This window comes from Odocoileus virginianus, chromosome 4, assembly GCF_023699985.2.
Source record: "Odocoileus virginianus isolate 20LAN1187 ecotype Illinois chromosome 4, Ovbor_1.2, whole genome shotgun sequence".
In the NCBI taxonomy this organism is placed as follows: Eukaryota; Metazoa; Chordata; class Mammalia; order Artiodactyla; family Cervidae; genus Odocoileus; species Odocoileus virginianus.
The window spans coordinates 15,201,457-15,219,116 of NC_069677.1; the positions used below are offsets into that span (position 1 = coordinate 15,201,457).

Below are 17,660 nucleotides of genomic sequence, written 5' to 3' on the forward strand. Positions count from 1 at the left end.
GGTCCAGGATTCTTCTTCTATTGGGGCAGAAGTGGGGATGGGGAGGAGTCTAGAGGTTCACGAGGTCACTATTGGTGAATTTAAAACATAAGAGCAGGAATTAAAAGCACGGGGAGAAAAGAGGCTGGGGAAAGTGGTCCAATGGTCACTTAACTAAATCAAAGATTTTTTAAACAGAGGAACTCCAAGGGGGACAGCCTGGCTCTTTATCCATTGAGGATTACACCTCTGCAACGGATGCCTTGGCAATCTAAGTGTAAGTCAGGCACTGGCCTTACAAAAGAGAAAACCATCTGTCAGTGTTCATGCCACATAGGGCATCACTAAGTCAGCGTGTCCCTAGAAGCCCAGAGGGCAACAGGGGACCACACCTGGGCTCCTGCTGTTTGGAGAGCATGGGTCCAATCCTGCTACATTCTGCTGGTTACAGCCAGGCATTGGGGCTCCACTCAGGGTCATTGAGGGTGAGTAAGTTCAGAGATATAATTTGCACTTTCCAAAACTGACTCCAACTGGAAATAGATGGGAGGGAAGAAACTGTATGTTGCCAAATTAGTTAGGATCTGCTGGCTAGTTTCCACATGAAAGAGGATACAGATTCACACAGGAGGGTGTGGAAGGGGCATAGGGGAGTGGGGAGAGCTGACAGACATTTCAGAGGCAGAAATGATGGAAGATCTAGGGTGACTATTAGATGTTCTTCCTTAAGGCAGGTCCCTAGGGAAAATCAGAGGATGTGGAAGAAAACTAATGAGTTTTGTTTGGACATGGTAGTTTGAGGTGTCTGTGGGAACTTCAAGGCAGTGGGACAGATGGTGAGTCTGAGGACCAAGGGCAAGTTCTGGGAAGAGATTTGGATTTCGGAGTCCTTGGTCAAAGCTGGCTTCTGGCAGATCACCTCTACCTGACTCTCTGGTGACGGCCTGGGTGTCTGCATATGAACCACCCCTGACCCCCTGAGGTTGGACTTACTCGCCACCTTTTGCTAGGACCTCCCCAGATGATCCAGAGTGCCCTGTGGGTGGCCATTTCTGTGGACCCTGTCCTCATGATGCACATTACCCTGCCTCTGAGGAAGTGGAGTTCTGCCAGGGGCAGGTCCAGCCAGCTCAGTCCTCACTGTCTAATGGGACTTCTACCTTCTCAGAGCTGACCGTGTGGACAGACTCACAGCCTTCGTGAGAATCACCCAGCAAGGCTAAAAAAGCAGATGCAAGGGAGGCACAATTGTCTGAGCAAGTGCAAAGGTGCTGGAAGACTCTGGAGGAAAGTTACGTCAACATAGACTGCAGCCAGGTCCCATAACTTGGCTCTCATCAATGCTAACTCATGATTTACCCACCTCCCACTGCCAGTCTATAGAATCTCTGAGCCTGCGCGCTCTCCTGATCCTTCTTCACTCACACACCCCTTTTTCACCGGGATGAGAATCCCCTGCATCTTCTTCCCAATCAGCTAGGACACATCCTTCAGCCCATTCCACTGTCACCTCCTCTCTGAAGTCTTCTCAAAGCCAGGATCAATCTCCCTACTCTGGGCTCCCATGACGCTCTGGGCAGCCTTGAATCTGGTACTACTTAGGACATCACCCAGGATGACATGTTTGCAGATTTGTCTCACCTGTCAAACTTTGAAGGCCCTTTTCATCTTTCTATGGTCTGGTACCTAGTCTAGGGCCTGGCAAAAAGGAATCTAATAACTATTTGTTAAATATATGCATGAATAAAATAATTACATAAAAGGACTAGAGATAACCTCAGCCTAGTCAATAGCAAACCTGAGTCCAGTCTCTTGGTCCTGAATTACCTTGGGTATATCACTGTCTCCTCTTCAGCATCCTCATCTGTGAAATGAAGGAGGTAGAACCAGAGGTTGTTAGGGGTTGTTAGTTCTGTAACCTATGGACCGACATCACCCAACTGCTTGCAGTCTGCAAATAAGGGATCCCAAAGAGACAAAGCTCTAATTAGAACTCAAAGGCCTGAAGACCTTAAAAGTCTTGCTAAGTCAAAACCACTGGAGCCAGGAGAAGCTTCAGGGAAGAGGGTCTGGGAGCAGCAAAGTAGGGAGGGAGGCATTACAGGTGCAGGAAGCAAAGGTACAGAAAGGAAGCACATTTGGTGTGTACCAAGGATCAGGGAGGGGCTGTCTTTGTGGGAGCCAAGCAGTCCCCTCATCCTCCCATCATGCACAGTAATCATTGTCATGTTCTGTGTAGCCTCTCAGAAGGGAGAAGCAGGGGATCTGTATGGATAAATGATCAAGTCCCGTCATCTCTCAGCTGGAGAAACAGAGGATAACGGTGCTGGCTCAGGGCCTTGTGGAGGGTCTCCCGACCCTGAGTCTGGGACTTGCTCTGTCTCCCGGGCTCATCTGTGAGTATTCAAAGGATTGACACACCTGTCTTCCACATCTCCCAGGGGCCTCAAGCAGGATTCTGTACCCTAGAAGGTGTTTCACGAGTGCTCTGTGGCGACAAAGAACCAGCCAAAGAACCCTGCAGGGTCCTGCTCAGTGTGCTGAGCAATAGCAACCATTTCGGGGGAGACTTGGGGAATTTTCCAGAGCTTTAGAGGCCTGGCATGGCTTGTCCTGAACCTACAGGAGTAAATCGCTTGCCTCTGTGAAATGAATTAACTCTCCCCGGGTACCAAGTGGTGAGAGAAAGAAGTCATTCGCTAAATGCTCCCTTCCTGCTGCATGAGAGAACAAACGTGCTTCATGTGGGCATGGAAATCACTTCTCTCAGGAACTTTTCTGAAAAGAGTCATTTCAGCAGGGCAGCTGGCGTCGTGACTGGAGCCAGCACTGTGATGCCACAGCCAGCCAGCCCTCCAGAGAGGCAGCTCCCTTTTATTTTCATTAGAGGGACCTCAGGCCAGGGTGGAGAGAGACTACACCAGTAACAATTAAATATTTTCTTTCCCCATCCAGCCATTCTCAAGACTGAGGCCTGGGGAATAGAGGGGCCCCTAGGAGCCATTCCGGGGTGAAGATGGGACAAAAGGACCCCTGACCCAGGGCAGGCTCTGTACTTGGCTGACCTCTCAGGGTCCTGGCCCATTCTCTCTTCATGTCATTGTGTTAGTCACTGGACCCCACCCCACACACACCCCTTTATTACCCCTTGTTTTTTTCTTAACACTTTATTTTTGTTTGTTTGTTTTTGTTTATTGAAGTATAGTTGATTTACAATGTTGTGTTTCTGGTGTACAGCAAAGTGATTCCGTTTTTTTAATATATACTTTTCAGATTCTTTTCTATTGTAGCTTATTACAATGTATTGAATATAGTTCCCTTTGCTATACAGTAGGTTCTTGTTATTTATCAGTCTAATGCATAAGAGTGTGTATCTGCTAATCCCAGACTAATTTATCCCTCCCCTCTTCTTTTACACTTTGGTAACCAAAAGTTTGTTTTCTGTCAGTGAGTCTATTTCTGCCTTGTAAATGAGTTCATTTATATCATCTTTAACATGAAACACTTACCTGTATCACATATAAGTGAGAACAGATGTTATTTGTCTTTATTGCCCCTCACTTTTCATCATAGGTGCTTTTTCTGGGCCCATAGGACCCAGGCGGTGAACCTAGAAGTGTAAGGAACCTTCCCTGCCGCTCCACAGGTGAAGCAAGTCTGCTCCTCTGTTTCTGAACCATCAGAGCACATCTTTTGTTGCAAATACTTAGAACTTATCATTCTTTGGGAATGAGAATTTTGAACAAGGAAACAAAGATATGAGGCAGTAGAAAAGAGACTGGTGTGTGTCATGAGTGGGACCCCTTCATTCAGTGGGACATGCCTCATTTTGTATTTATTTTACAATAACCCCGTTGAGGTGAACATTTAAAATATCACTTTAAAGATGAGGAATATGAGATCTAGAAATATTTTTAAAATTGCCCGTGTTCATCATCTACCAGGTAAGACCTCACATTAGAAAATCCTAGAACCTCATAGCTGGAACTCTCCTTAAACTCAGTCCATCCGGTTTAATTCCTCACCATCCTCTCAAGTTTCCTTTGTGTTTCCATTTCAATCTTTTGGTTGATTTTCTGCTATCAGCAATAATTATGCTTTGCTCCAACCTCTTGAGCTACAAATCACCACTCTAGGAAAGCTGTGGAGAAGGCAATGGGAACCCACTCCAGTATTCTTGCCTAGAGAATCCTGGAGGAACCTGGTGGGCTGCTGTCCATAGGGTCGCACAGAGTCAGACATGATTGAAGTGACTTAGTGTGTATGCATGCACTGGAGAAGGAAATGACAACCCACTCCAGTATTCTTGCCTGGAGAATCCCAGGGACAGAGGAGCCTGGTGGGCTGCCGTCTATGGGGTCACACGGAGTTGGACACTGAAGTGACTTAGCAGCAGCAGCAGCAGCAGGGAAGCTAAGTTCTGACACTCTCAAGACTCCTGCTTATTCTCCAGCAGAAGACTCTTCAGGGTCTATATGGGAAAGCATAGCTGCTCACATCACATTCTCTAATAAAAGACTTATCCATGATACAGATGATATTTTGGTCTCCATTGGCCTTATTCCCTTATTCTGTATTGGTTCAGAGTATGGGTGAAGATGCACGGTATTATTTGAATACTCAACCTGAGCTGAGTCCATAGGATTCTCTCTCCTGGGATTTTGAGTCTTGAGACACGGGATCAAATTTGGTTGGAGTAGGGTTGTCCATAGGCTGTGCCCTGGAGAGAAAGATGGTGAACTTAGCTACCGAGGCACCAGGACCTACCATGATTTCATCCTTCCAAGCCTGGGCACTCAGCTCTTTGTTTCTGAGAGGTACTACATTTGCTCCAGCAATTTTGGTTGGATCTTGAAGAAGAGACAAGATTTTTAGACAGTGATGGAAAGAAAGCAGGGCAAGGGTAGAGTTTACAGGTAGAGAGGATGAGCAAAGGTAATAGGTAGAAAAGCCCAAGGAATGTTTAGAGGAGTCAAGCGTAATTGGCTGGAACATACTGTATACGTAAGTGAGTAGGAAGACGCAGTAGGCTAGGGCCAGCTCTTGATGGACATTGAATGCACAATAGGGAATTTGGATTTTATAATGCAGGAATTCAAAGACACTGAACAAAGTGAAGTACAGGGTGACATGTGCAAGGATAGACTGAAGCCAGATCAGATACTACAGAAAGGACCAGAATTACAGTCCCAGCTCTGCCACCTCATCAGCCTGTCTCCCTCCCTCCAGCCTCACTCTCCTAAGGTAATCAATATTGACAGCCAATGTGCATTTTTCACACCTTTCCTTTCGCTTATGCAAATACAAACAATTATAGCACCCATCCTCCCCTTCAGAGAAGCTAACATGTTATCATATACATTACTCTATAATTTGCTTTGTTTACTTAAATTCTGCAAACATTTTCCAAGTCATTGCACACATATCTAACTCAGTTTTGTTTTTAATGGTTGCATTTTAATCCATGTATGGGTTTCCCATAATTAAGTCAACCAATTAACTATGGATGGAGATTGAGATTGTTTCAAGCTTTTGCTAATACAAAAGATAGTGTCAATTTACTCTTATACACTTATTTTAACAACTTTTTAAAGAAAACATGCTCAAAAGTAGTACTCCTATGTTAAAAAGAAAGTCCATTTAAAATTTCAGTGTTTCCAGATTAATTTTTCCAAAATGTTGTGGCAGTTAATTTCCACTATTGCGTGCACTCATGTAATGTGCACTCATTTGCACTCATTCCAAAATTAAGAAATTTATGAAACCAAGTGTGGGCAAATTTGTGTGTTACCTCTTATACTCTCCTGGTAGAAACAGAAATCAGTGCTATGTTTTAACAGGAGTTTAGCATTATCATATAAAGTTGTGCATTCATATACTCTGTAACCCAAATGACTAGGTATATACAAAAGAAAAACTCTTCCACACCTATTCCAAGAAGCTCATACAGTAATTATGACACAATAAGCAGAAACAACAAATATCCTTCGGCAGGATACTGAATGTATAAATTGTGGCATTACCATACAATTGGTAGTAAAAATGAATGAACTATTACTACATGCTATAATACAGTATATACATATTATGTACTAAACAGACATGTATAAAATACTGAGTGAAAAATTAAGACCCAGAAGAATATTGTTTACTGTTGTAAGAAACAAACTACACCTATATTAAAAATAAACAAAATTGCATATATAATAAAACTTTAAAAAATCAAGATAATAATAGACAAGCGGTTGCCTTAGGTAGGGGGAGGAAGAGGGAATGGATGGAGGAGAAACACATAGGCAGACATATATTATTGTTGATGGTCTGATTCTTTGACGTGGTTAGTCAGTGTTAACTGTATCACAAATAGAGGGTAGTTAACGGATTAATTTAAAATGGGGCCATTCATGAGAGTGCGTCAGGAACCAAGGCTATAATAAGAAAAAGAAGACAGAGAAAAATGAACCCAACATCAAGGAATAAGAGATGAGACTTCATTTGAGGGGATCAGGTTTCTGTGTGATGACAACTTGCAATTCTTGACTCCTGGGTTTGAATCAGGGCATTTGCGGGGGATATTGATATATTCAGTACAGATTTCTCACAAGAAACCTGAGTTGCTTTATAAAAACAAACTCCCTGGATTCCTTCTCCTTGTGCAGCAATGTCTTCAGGGTCTGTCATCCTGATGGTCTGGGAATGATTGGTTTCTTCCTATCTCATGTGTTTCACCCTTTGGAGAAAAATATTGTCTGGAAACTTTTATCTTGCCTTGCAGTTGAGGTGATTCAGCAGTCACACTCTTTTTGTCTGTGATACAGCATGAGGGTGGGTGCTGTGACACAGCATGAGGCTGGGTGTTCACCCTCCAGGGCAGGGTGAACTGTCCCAGAGAAAAGCTCTGTTCTCTTGATATACAAAAGGCATTCTCACCTCCACATCCCCTATCTGCTGTCTCAGCCAGCTGGCAACACCTCCAGACCCAGGAAGGGCATGGATGAAAGGGTGGAGCAGACTGGAATGGGGAAGACTGCCATCTGGATGTGTTATCAGGAACCTCTCCCAGGTGGGGTCATCTTGACCTCCTGAAGTGTTCCTGCTCTAAAATAATCCCCTTCCCTCCTAAACTGGAGTGATTGCCAAACAGCGAATAAGAAAGGGACTCGGTTGCTACTTGTTGGCCAGGTCCGGGTTAGATGGGTCAGGATGGGAGCACAAATTTTCCATCTGCCTCTGTATCCTGGGGCTTGGAATGGAGTTGTCTGGGGAGCAGCTATAATTGTGTAATGACAGATGAAATACTCGTTCTCTCCAGCAGGATGAGAAGATGGTGAGCTCTTATTGTTATTATTTTTGATTTACAAAAAGAGCAAGTCATAAAGCCCCAGGGCCACTTAGCTAATAGACACATAATTCACCAGCAGCTCTCAAAAGCCTCATGTTATGGGCATGATAGCCATTTCTCTGCTCTCCTCCTAGCCTTAGTCTGACTGAACAGATGGGGTCAAAACCAACACAATCAGAACTGCCCCCAAACAGTCCAGATGTTTGCACCTGGCATCAATCCCCCTCCAGACCTGTGTTGCACCACTGGGCCCTCAGAACTTCTTGCACGAGTGAATCTGAATTTGTCAATTCAAGAAGATGAAACTCTGCTGCTAGTCATCCCCCTGACCTATAGTCATGGCAGGGACTGCAAATACAGGAACCAGTCATCCCCACCCTGATTCTTCTCCCTCTCAATAAGTAAGACCCAGATACATGGGTTACTTGGTCTCCATTGTTGTTTAGTCACTAAGTTGAGTATGACTCTTTGCAATGGAGTGGGCTGCCATTTCCTTCTTCAGGAGATCTTCCTGACCCAAGGATCAAACCCAGGTCGCCTGCTTCACAGTCAGATTCTTTACCACTGAGCCCCCAGGGAAGCCTTACTTGGACTCTAAAGAATCCTTATAATTTTGGCAAGATACTCTGTCCACAATGGCCAGATTCTCTTCCCAATTTACCATCTTGAAATTCTACTCCTTCTTTAAGCACCAACTGCTGCCTCCTGGCTGGCGTTGTTTTTTTTCTTCTGGTTGGAATTAAATTCTTCTCCTTCTGCACTGGCCCTTCTTGTGGCATCTAAACTGTAATCCGGGTGTGGTGGTCTCTGAAGTTTCATCTTTTCTGTTTGCTGACAAGTCCCTTGCAGGCCAGGAATGAGGTCCCGAGAGGTAAGACAGGCAGAGCATTAAGCAGAGTGGGAGTGAGGCAGGCGCTAACTAACAGGAGCTCCTGTTTCTCTGCACGGCGCCTTGGAGCAGAGCTGAGCGCCTTCAGAGTCGGCTGAATATGCGTGGAACTGAGAGAAAGGACAAACGACCAACAAGCCAAAGTAACAAGAACTAGGATCAAAGTCTGGGGGACTTCTGAATTATTTGTTTTGACTGGGAAAATACAGGGAACAAGTCCAATTTTGTTACAATTTGGAGGGGGCCGTTTCAGATTGGGTTGCACCAAGTACAGGAAGTGAATCAGAACAGTGAGTTTCTCTGTTTTTAATATTTGAGATGGATTTTGCCTGTTGTCCTCATCCAGCCTGTGTAGGGTCTGAAAGACAGGTACTGTCACAAGGGTGGGAAAAAGTGGCTGCATCCTTTATCAATACGTACCCTACATGTGTGGACTTCCTCTTTGTTTTACAAAGTGAGTGAGGGAGTCAGCATTTAGATTTGAAATATTTTGTTCTACCAAATTTTAATTATCCTATTTGTAATCATGGGACATGGCCTCCAAATCTAGCAGAGCTATTTGAAGATTTTACTGTAAGACAATCTGTTGCAATTATTTTTGTTTAGTTTTTCAAATTGTCTTGATCTTATTATCTTTAGATGGAACAATGTAAGGGGAAATGAGTTTGAATCAGCTGGGGAAGATTAATAATAGTGGCTGCCAACCCCACTACCTCCCCCTGCATCGGCACCATTTAATGACCACCGACTCATTGTCACTGTCTCTATGCCACATGTCTCCAAACCCTGCAAAAACAAGCAATGTTTCCTCTGTTTTAAGATAAGGAAACTGAAGCCCCTAAAGTGTAAGTGATTTCAGCAAAAGGCTGAAGTTAGGATTCAAAATCAAACACATTAGCCTTTGACACTTGTGTGTTATTCCCAACACGTCCCAGCCCAGACCTCCTCCTTTCATAAAGCCAGGCTGACTTTTGCCGAAGAATATGGGCAGTGGGGAGCAGGCACCACTTGCACTAAATGCATCTGGACCATTTTGCTCCAGAGTTGATGAAGGGCTGGGGCTCCTCTTATTTGAAACTCTTCTGATCTTTCGATATTAGGAAGAGTTCCCTCTCCCCACCCCAAACTTCAGGACTAGAAGGCACATCAGGGCAACACGGTCCCTTATAGTTTTAGCTCAGGTTTCCTCCTGAGCCTAGACATTGCTCTGAGAGGTAGTAGAGAGCTCACACTGGCTCTGGACACAAAAATGTTTACCTTGAGCAAGTTACTTAGTATCTCTGAGCTTCAGGGTCCTTAAAATGAGACTAATAAGATCCCCTTGAAGGAGGGGATACAATGATAAAACAATTTGTTGAATGGTAGTTTCTAGTACTGGAGAAGGAAATGGCAACCCACTCCAATATTCTTGCCTAGAGAATCCCAGGGATGGGAGCCTGGTGGGCTACCATCTATGGGGTCGCACAGAGTTGGACACGACTGACGTGACTTAGCAGCAGCAGCAGTGCCTAGAATAATGCATAGAACATATAAGCACTCCCTAAACGAGGATATTAATTAACTGAGTAAATAAGCATAATGATAGTCCCCTCTGAGGCTGGTATAAAAATTGAGAGATACAGTGAAAGCGAAAGGGCTCTGTCAGTGAAAAGCCCTGGAGGCGCATATGGGATGATTACAGGTGATCACAAGGATGTGGATACCAAGCCCCTGAGCAAGGAAATAATTTGTTCAGGGTTCCTCTTGCAGAGAGGAGCGGATGTGTTACCCTTCCTCTGAACCATGCAGCCTGCTCCTCAACGCCCTTGCAGGGGCAGGGGGGGCCGGACAGCCCGGAGGTGGGGAGGCTGTCCTGAGCCCAGTACCTCCGAGGACAGAGGAGATGAGACAAAGAGAGCGCAACATTTCGCTGGAGTGGTAGACGCCCAGCACTTCCCTAACTTTAAAGGACTGAAAAGGCAAGAGGCCCAGGCTTATTTAAATAATCCACATCTTGTATCGGGAGAGACAAAAAAAAGTAGTTAAAACTCAGCTAACATTTGTCAGCCCCAGGAGCAGCCCCGGCTTTCACTCGGGCGACTAGGAAGGCGATGTGCTGCGGCAGCGGTGACTGATGAGTGTAATATGCTCCAGCGGCTCCAGGCTGAGCAGTTATCGCATTAGCTCCCACGGCCTGAAGCGTGATGCATGGATTCAATCCACCGCACGTGGCGGAAGGGCCTGCTCGGACACGAGGGCTTCTCTCTCCAGACACCTCTGAGGGCCGGGGGCGGGGCCGGTGAGGAAGTGCTCAGGGTGGTGGGGGGAGGGCAGGGGATGTGGGCTGGACAGCCGCCACCCGTGCTCAGCGGGTGGACCCGGGCCTGGAGGACCACCAGGCAAACGGACTTTTCTGTGAAAAACTGAGCATCCCTCCATGAAAAGAGTGCAGTGATCAGTGTGATAATGAAATAAGATCGCAGGTATTTTTACTGTATTTTTCAGACAAATAATGCTCTTATTGTCTCTATAATTTAATAAATGAAAAGCATGAAAGTCGATCATTTCTCTTAGTATATAATTTCCCGATGGATGAAGCACCCTCTGAACTTTGCAATGGTGATATCGGTGGAGAAAAGTCAGCCTTTGGATGATTCAGAGGACTCTTGGCAATTATGAACATGCCCACAATCTTCAGAGATACAAGGTTTTTTTAAATTTCATAAAATAAATGTTGAGCCAGAACCATTTCTTAAAAAAATATAGCATTCCTTCACCTGGTTGGCCCCATTTGTTCCATTTAAGATGCAGTGGGTAAGGCAGTTAGGGGGTAATACCATAAAATTCTGGAAACTGCTTATTTTTGTTTAAAACAGTTTTTTGTTTTTTTTTTTTTTCATGCTTCTGGCTTCTTTTTCTTTGGAGTTTTGAAGTTACTAAAATCTGCTCATTTAGTATTGTCAAAACCTTCAGCTCACTCAGACAAAAGGAGTTTGGACTAGTGGAGAGAACATTTGATTAGGAACTCAGAGACTAAACTAGCTCTGTGATCTTGGGAAATTTCACTCTTTCGACAAATATTTAAAGCCCTCATTATATGCAGGGGATCCTGCCAGATGCTACAGTAGATGCCAAGATGTAGAAAAACAGTCCCTGCCCCCAGGTGCATACAACCCCCTTCTGTGTCTCCCCTTTTTTATCTGAAAATGGAGACTCACAGGCTATGTCCAATTTCCCCCATCAGGCTGTGGTTAGGACCAGGCATGAAAGCACTGAGCTCAGTGCCTGGTCCACAGAAGGCTCTCAGTACATCCAGCGATGACATTGAAAGTGATTTCCCTTCTCTCCTCTTCTTATGTATACGGTGTCTCGTTAACCAACACAGCATCAAGATGTGACTGTTCGCTTTCCGTTAAAAAAAAAAAAAGCATGACATTAATTATAACACTGTTTGCTTATCCAAGGATACAGACTTTAGGAACCAAGCTTTAAGCCTGAGGAAGTTGGCAACAGGGACAGAAAGAGGCAGACCACTCCCTCATTCTGCAGGTGCAGAGGCCTGCCTGCCAGTATTACTCTGTTTTCATGCCATTAAAAATATATAATGTTCAGAAAGTGAAGAAGAAATGCAGTCTCAAATTATCCTATGGAAAAAAAAAATCTAGGTCAGAGAAGGACCCCTGAGAAAAATCACTACTGCCTGCCGACCTCTTTTCATCGCCTGGGAAGGAAGGGAGAGGTCGGAGGAGGCTGCTCAGTGACTGCAGCGGGTGGGCTGTGGCTCTCTGCATTTCCCCCTGATGCATCGGTGTGCAGGAGCAGATGGCAAGTCCTCAGAGCCCCAGATCAAGGCACGGAGGGGTCTGAGCACAGTCAGAAAGCTGGGCCCACACTCGGGGATCCGGGTGAAAACGGCTCTCACAGAAATGGTTTTTCGGCCAGCATTGATTGTCCACAGGGTGTGAGTGAGAATCTCAGCAGGCTTCTCTGAGAAAGAAGGGGAATGCCCTGGATTCGGAGGCTTGGCTTGGTTGGCATCAGAGTAAAGAACAAAGCTCAGGAAATGGCTGCTTAGTCTATAAGTCACTGTTACTCTTTCATGTGCTGGGTCCTTCAGAATCATTCTGGTTTCCTTTCCTGCTCAAACACCACAGGTCAGCTCAGGGGGAGCCTGAGAGTCACCCAGGCTCAGCCACCCAGGAGGGAAGCTTCGATCTGTCCTCACAACAAAGACAGCCCATGTGTTGGGGTGGGGGTGGGGGGAGCAGGTGACAGTCAGTGCTTCAAGAAGTCAGGGGAAGGAAGCTGTGTTCGCTGACACTTCTTGCCTCTCCAGCCTCATAGACAGAGCCCTTAAGGCCTTGCACAGCCAGCAGAGGCTGAAGACCGAGCAATGGGTTGTTGGTCACGTAGGATAAGGCCAAAGGTGAGCCGGAGCATGTCCCCACCTGCCCCCCATTCAGATACAACCTGTTGCTTAGCTTACACTCAGGGTTGCAGGAATGATGGCATCAGAACCTATGTCTTCCTTCCGAGATTCTTCCTTTGCGAAAGTGATGATGAATCCTGGGATGCAGCCTTCCTGGGCCAGCAGCACCTATGACCATGGGGACACTTTAAAGATAGCTCCCACGGGGCCAATTAGCACAGAGGTGCTAATTGCTCTAAGGTGACAGGGTGGGAGGGTCTACTTGGGCAGTGTCCCTCACGCTCAGAATAGTGGGAGGCAAGGCTGTGGTGTGAGTAGAATGACAATACAATTTATCATCCAAACTGGTATACCTTTGAAAGGGAAAGGCACATTACTAATAATTATTCCAGGACAACAGGGGTAAACTGAGTCATTTGGGGCTACAGTGGATGCTATAGTATACCATCCAAATTCCTCCCATCTGGACCAAAACATTCATCTTCCCATTGCGGATGACTCCAGCATTGCCCTCAGCTGGAAGAAGGTTATGCCACCTTCTCAAGGATAACACCCACTAAAGGCTGGATGACATAGGGACACGAAGGCCTAGCCTCTTTGCCTCAATTTGGAACAAATCTGAACCGCTGCTCTAGCCCCAGAGCTCACTGTGGGATTGGCTGAAGCCTTTGCTGTGACTCATTGCCCTTCAATGTCTCCTTCTGCCTAATCAGATTCCTTCATCCCTCATGGTGTTCTTGCTGCAAGAACTCTCCATTAACCTACTCACAGCTCGTCATGTCAGAGTGTATTTCCTGGGGAATCCAACCTAAAACAGTTGGCACCACAAGTTGCCTGAGGAAGTTGACTCTAAAATGAGAATGTGGGGCCAGATCCCCTGCCTGCTGGCTGACATGTGAACTTTGGGGAGCCCCTGGCATGCTGTGACAGTTCAATTGCTAAGACTGTCACTGGTGGTGAAATGGGATAGAGGACTGGTGGAAGGGATGAGCTAGCAGGTACGGTCTCCCTGGTGTTTAAGGGGCTGCGGAAGTCAGCCCCTTAATTATGAGGACTGGGATCAAAGGGCTGTCCCAAAGAGCCATGCCTGCTTTGGAGAAATACAAGGAAAGACTGAGAATGACTAATTACCAATTTAAGGCAAAGTATGAGAGCTAGAGGGCTTCTTGGCAGCATGTAAAGAATTTTCATCTCCTGCATCTGCAGGGCAGAAATAGCTTAGGAGCAGGCTTGGAGCTTAATCTTAAGGGCAGCTGAGAAGGTGGAATTCTTGACCTCAGCAATGCTACAATGTCATAGTTGTCATGGTTGGGAAGGAATGAGACCTTGACACAGGACCGGGACATCTGGGCCAACATACCTGAGAATCATGAACTTGAACTTCTGCACCTGCTGAAGCGACCACTCCTTCCTACTTGAAGGCTACTACCCTCCTTTGCTTTAAAATATAGGAACCTCTGCTTTGCAAGATAACAAGATAACAAGGTTCTCTTCCTTCTACCCCAGGATCTAGTCCCACTTCCCCTCCAGGTCACCAGACCAATAATGAGGGTTAATTCACACACCCAAACACACAAACCCTAGGGGCGAAGCATGGGGCCTGTTAAGGGGAGAATAGGACTATATAACAAAGGAAGCACACAGCCTCATCACCATGTCTCAACAGAAGCCTGGAGAACCTGCCCTGGGACTGGATTCCAAATCAACAGGGACAGAATGTAAAGTTGGTGAAAGAAGAATTTATTGCAATGGGAGCACTCTGCAGTGACACCAGATTTAACACCCCAGCAAGGACTTGAGGAGATGGTACTAATATGTTGTGTGCTGTGTCTTAGAAACCCAGAAAAAAAGTGAAGTGGAAATTCTAAAGCTACATGGAGGAAGGGTTGCAAGGGCTCAGCCATGCTAGAGAGGCCATACTATATGAGACCAGAAAGCCCACCAGTTGACTATTCTGTGAGAGGGTCTGCCAGACCCTCCACTTGCCAAGGTGATAGGAGTGGTGATGGGCATCAGCACCACTGAGAAACCCAGTGGTCCTCTCAGGCCAGGGCTGATGGTAGGAGATGCTGGTATAGGAATGGGCTCCCTGGTAGAAGGGTGGGAACAATAGAATCCTAATGTAACAGAGACCAGCTGATGGCACTTCAGGCCATCGGCAGCAAGGGAAGTGTAATTTTCTTAATGAGTGACAAAGATGGAGTGACAGTTAAGAGGCTTACCCACAGAGCTATGGAGCCATCATTCATTGAAAATGGCCATTTTAAGGGGATTATATAAGCAGCAAACAAGGGCATTAATTGATCTGCACAATAACAAGAAATCCAAGATGAATGTTCAGGAGGCTGAGGGCAGCTGCCCCAGTGAAAAAAGCCATGATCCTAAGTTGGAGCCACATTAGACTGAATATGGAAAACATTCCACGGTTAAAGGCCAGAATGCTACTGTGATCAACCTTGAGAATTCAGAAACAAGAGGACAGCTGATATGGGATGACTGATGGAAGGGATAGAAAGAGAAGGGATGTTGTAGTAACCTTACCAGCCACAGTAAGAAGAGAATCAATACAGATTCAAACACTTTCGTTAAACTTACAAGTAGAGGACCGTATCTAGTGCTTCGGGAATGTTGCGGGGGGCCAGTGAGGTGGCAGAGGAAGTCAGTGAGCAAATCTCCATCTGTCAAGGCAATAAACAATGTTTAAGTTAATGATTGAAGAATTACTCATATAAACTGTTCAGTGAGAGGCATGGAGGTAACTACTAGGAAACTAATTAAAAACAATACCCACCTTCCCAGACCTCATGGGGCATACATGATTGTCTTTGGGTTGAGGAAATAAGCGGAGAGAAGTGGGAAAAAGGCTTTGCCTATTGTTTTTCTTTTATAAGCTCATATATACTCTTATTTTTCATCAAGTACATGTATCACTGGGGAGCATTTTTAACAAATAGTGAAAAAGATAAAAAATGGATAATCCTCTTATTGTCAAGCCATGGATGCTCAGTTCTGCAGCAACAACAACAACAAAAAAATGGAATGATCACATGGAATTTGTTACATTGTCTTCATAAGAGTGAATTTGTTAATAAAGGCTGAAGAGAGAACTATGAAGCATTTAGCTTCAAATTCAAAGAGAAAGGGTGGTTTAAAACTGAAGTATCAGTGTCAGCAGAATGACCATGTGTCAGATAAGCACTGCTTCAAGTCTGTTCTTGGGATATAAAGATCAGGTAGCAGTTGTTCGGCTGTAATTGACCCTACAGCGAGTGGTCCAGTCCATAGTGGGTTCAAGGTGAATGCTTTGGGGTCCAGAGAGAACTCCCTTTCTGTGATAGGGGACTGGGAGCTGTTAAGGTTGTAAGACCTCTTTCCTCCAACTTCAGGGAGTACTTCAGTGATGGAGCAGGAGGCACAAAGCCAGGTGGCCTCAGCTGGATGGGAACCCTTCTTTCTGCCCCTTGCACCCCTTGCAGGTTGTGTGGCTCCTAGCCACACAACGAGCCTCAGTTTCTCCATCTGTAAAACAAAGTTCATAACACCTCCTCCCAGAGTAGCCCAGAGAATAAGAGGTGCACGATGCACAGCATCACACATGCTAAGTGTGAGGAGTGGGTGGGACGGTGAAGAGGGCAGGGGTCTCCCATCATCCAGTTTCAAGAGGGCCCTGGAATGGAGAACACCACCAAATCTGTGGGGTAGAAAGGCTCTGAGCAGCTGGGAGAGGGCAGCAGCAGGACCGGCAGGGCCAAGTGAGAAAGAGGCCATCCAACCGTGTCCCTGAATCCAGACAGCGTCCTGTCAGTTACCTGGCTGGGATGCCTCACAACTTCACATATCATCAAAGGGCCCCAAATCATAGAGAATCACAGAGAATGGCTCTTTGTATTAATTTTATTTCCCAGGACAGCCCAGCTTGACTCTCCATCTGTTTTCAGCATGACCCTGATTTCTACTTAATTTCTCAGTTGGATGCCAGAGGCAGAGGGAGGTTAAGTGATTTGCCCATAAGACCTCAGCGTGGTTGCTTTTTACAGGGGTGATGTCTTGGTGGCTGCTTCGGGGCCTCCTCCACAGTCATCCTTCAGCAAGGTTCAGGAGAAACTGTGAGGCTTGGAGCCAGACCAGCCTGGGTATTGCAGTGCCCTCTGAACAGAAAGTGCAGCTTTTCATGCTCTCCAAGTCACTAGGGGTTAAGTGACACCTAGCTCACCAGACCACTGAAAGGCCATAGCAGATGTGTAACTGTCCTCAGTAATGCCTGGAATACCAAAAAGGAACTCAGCATGTGGTGTGTTATTTTTGTCATCACCATACAGACCCTTATAATTATCAGATTCTTTCAAATTCCTTATCTTTGTGGTTTCTTTATAAACTTGATTTCACAGACCAGTAAGATTCCACAAAGAAGGAACCAATATAGAGTCAACAACTTTTATTTTGCTGAGTAAGGTCATTAAAGGCAAACTACTAATCATTAGCAGCACACTTTCATAAGAGAAGGGATATTTCAACACACACACACACACACACATGAACAGAAATAGCATAATATTAGAATAAAGGATAATATTTTAAAATTGGGAGTAAATTAATTAAGAATAAGGGATAGTCTTTTGAAGTTGGGAATAAAACACTCCCTGTTATTATTTTTCTCATTTCTTCACAGGTTGGTAAAAATTTGTCATAAACTGACTCCATACGTCTGCACCTGGGAACCACAGCCTCAGTTTCCTTTGAACTCAAAACGACAAACACGGTAGATGAGGAGATGATTGCAGCATTGTTTCCACTTTACAGGTGAGCAAACTGAGTCAGGAGAGGGGAACTAACTTCTGATGTTTCTTGGAGCTCTAAGTATCTGTTCTATTATTACCGTCATTTTCATCATCACCAGAACCTTTAATGGAGTGTTTCCTAAGTGCCAGCTGCTGTCTTAAGCCCCTTATGAGCATCATCTCATCTCATCCTCACCATAGCCTTGTGACTGGGGGTGCTGTTATCCCCACTTGGATAATGAGTACAGTGAGGTTAGAAAGGTG

At 45.4% G+C, this 17,660-nt stretch overlaps 1 long non-coding RNA gene across 2 annotated transcripts in view; it reads right to left on the reverse strand.

The window, feature by feature from the left end:
• Positions 1 to 5,480: 5,480 nt before the first annotated feature.
• LOC139034731 (uncharacterized) overlaps positions 5,481 to 17,660 on the reverse strand; it is a 52,019-nt gene continuing 39,839 nt past the window's right edge. For both annotated transcript variants that reach the window (XR_011487238.1, XR_011487237.1), the window contains exons 2-4: positions 15,214 to 15,296; positions 12,676 to 12,786; positions 5,481 to 11,594 (exon numbers count right to left, since the gene is read on the reverse strand). This is a non-coding gene — a long non-coding RNA (uncharacterized lncRNA). The remainder of the gene's footprint in view (positions 11,595 to 12,675; positions 12,787 to 15,213; positions 15,297 to 17,660) is intronic.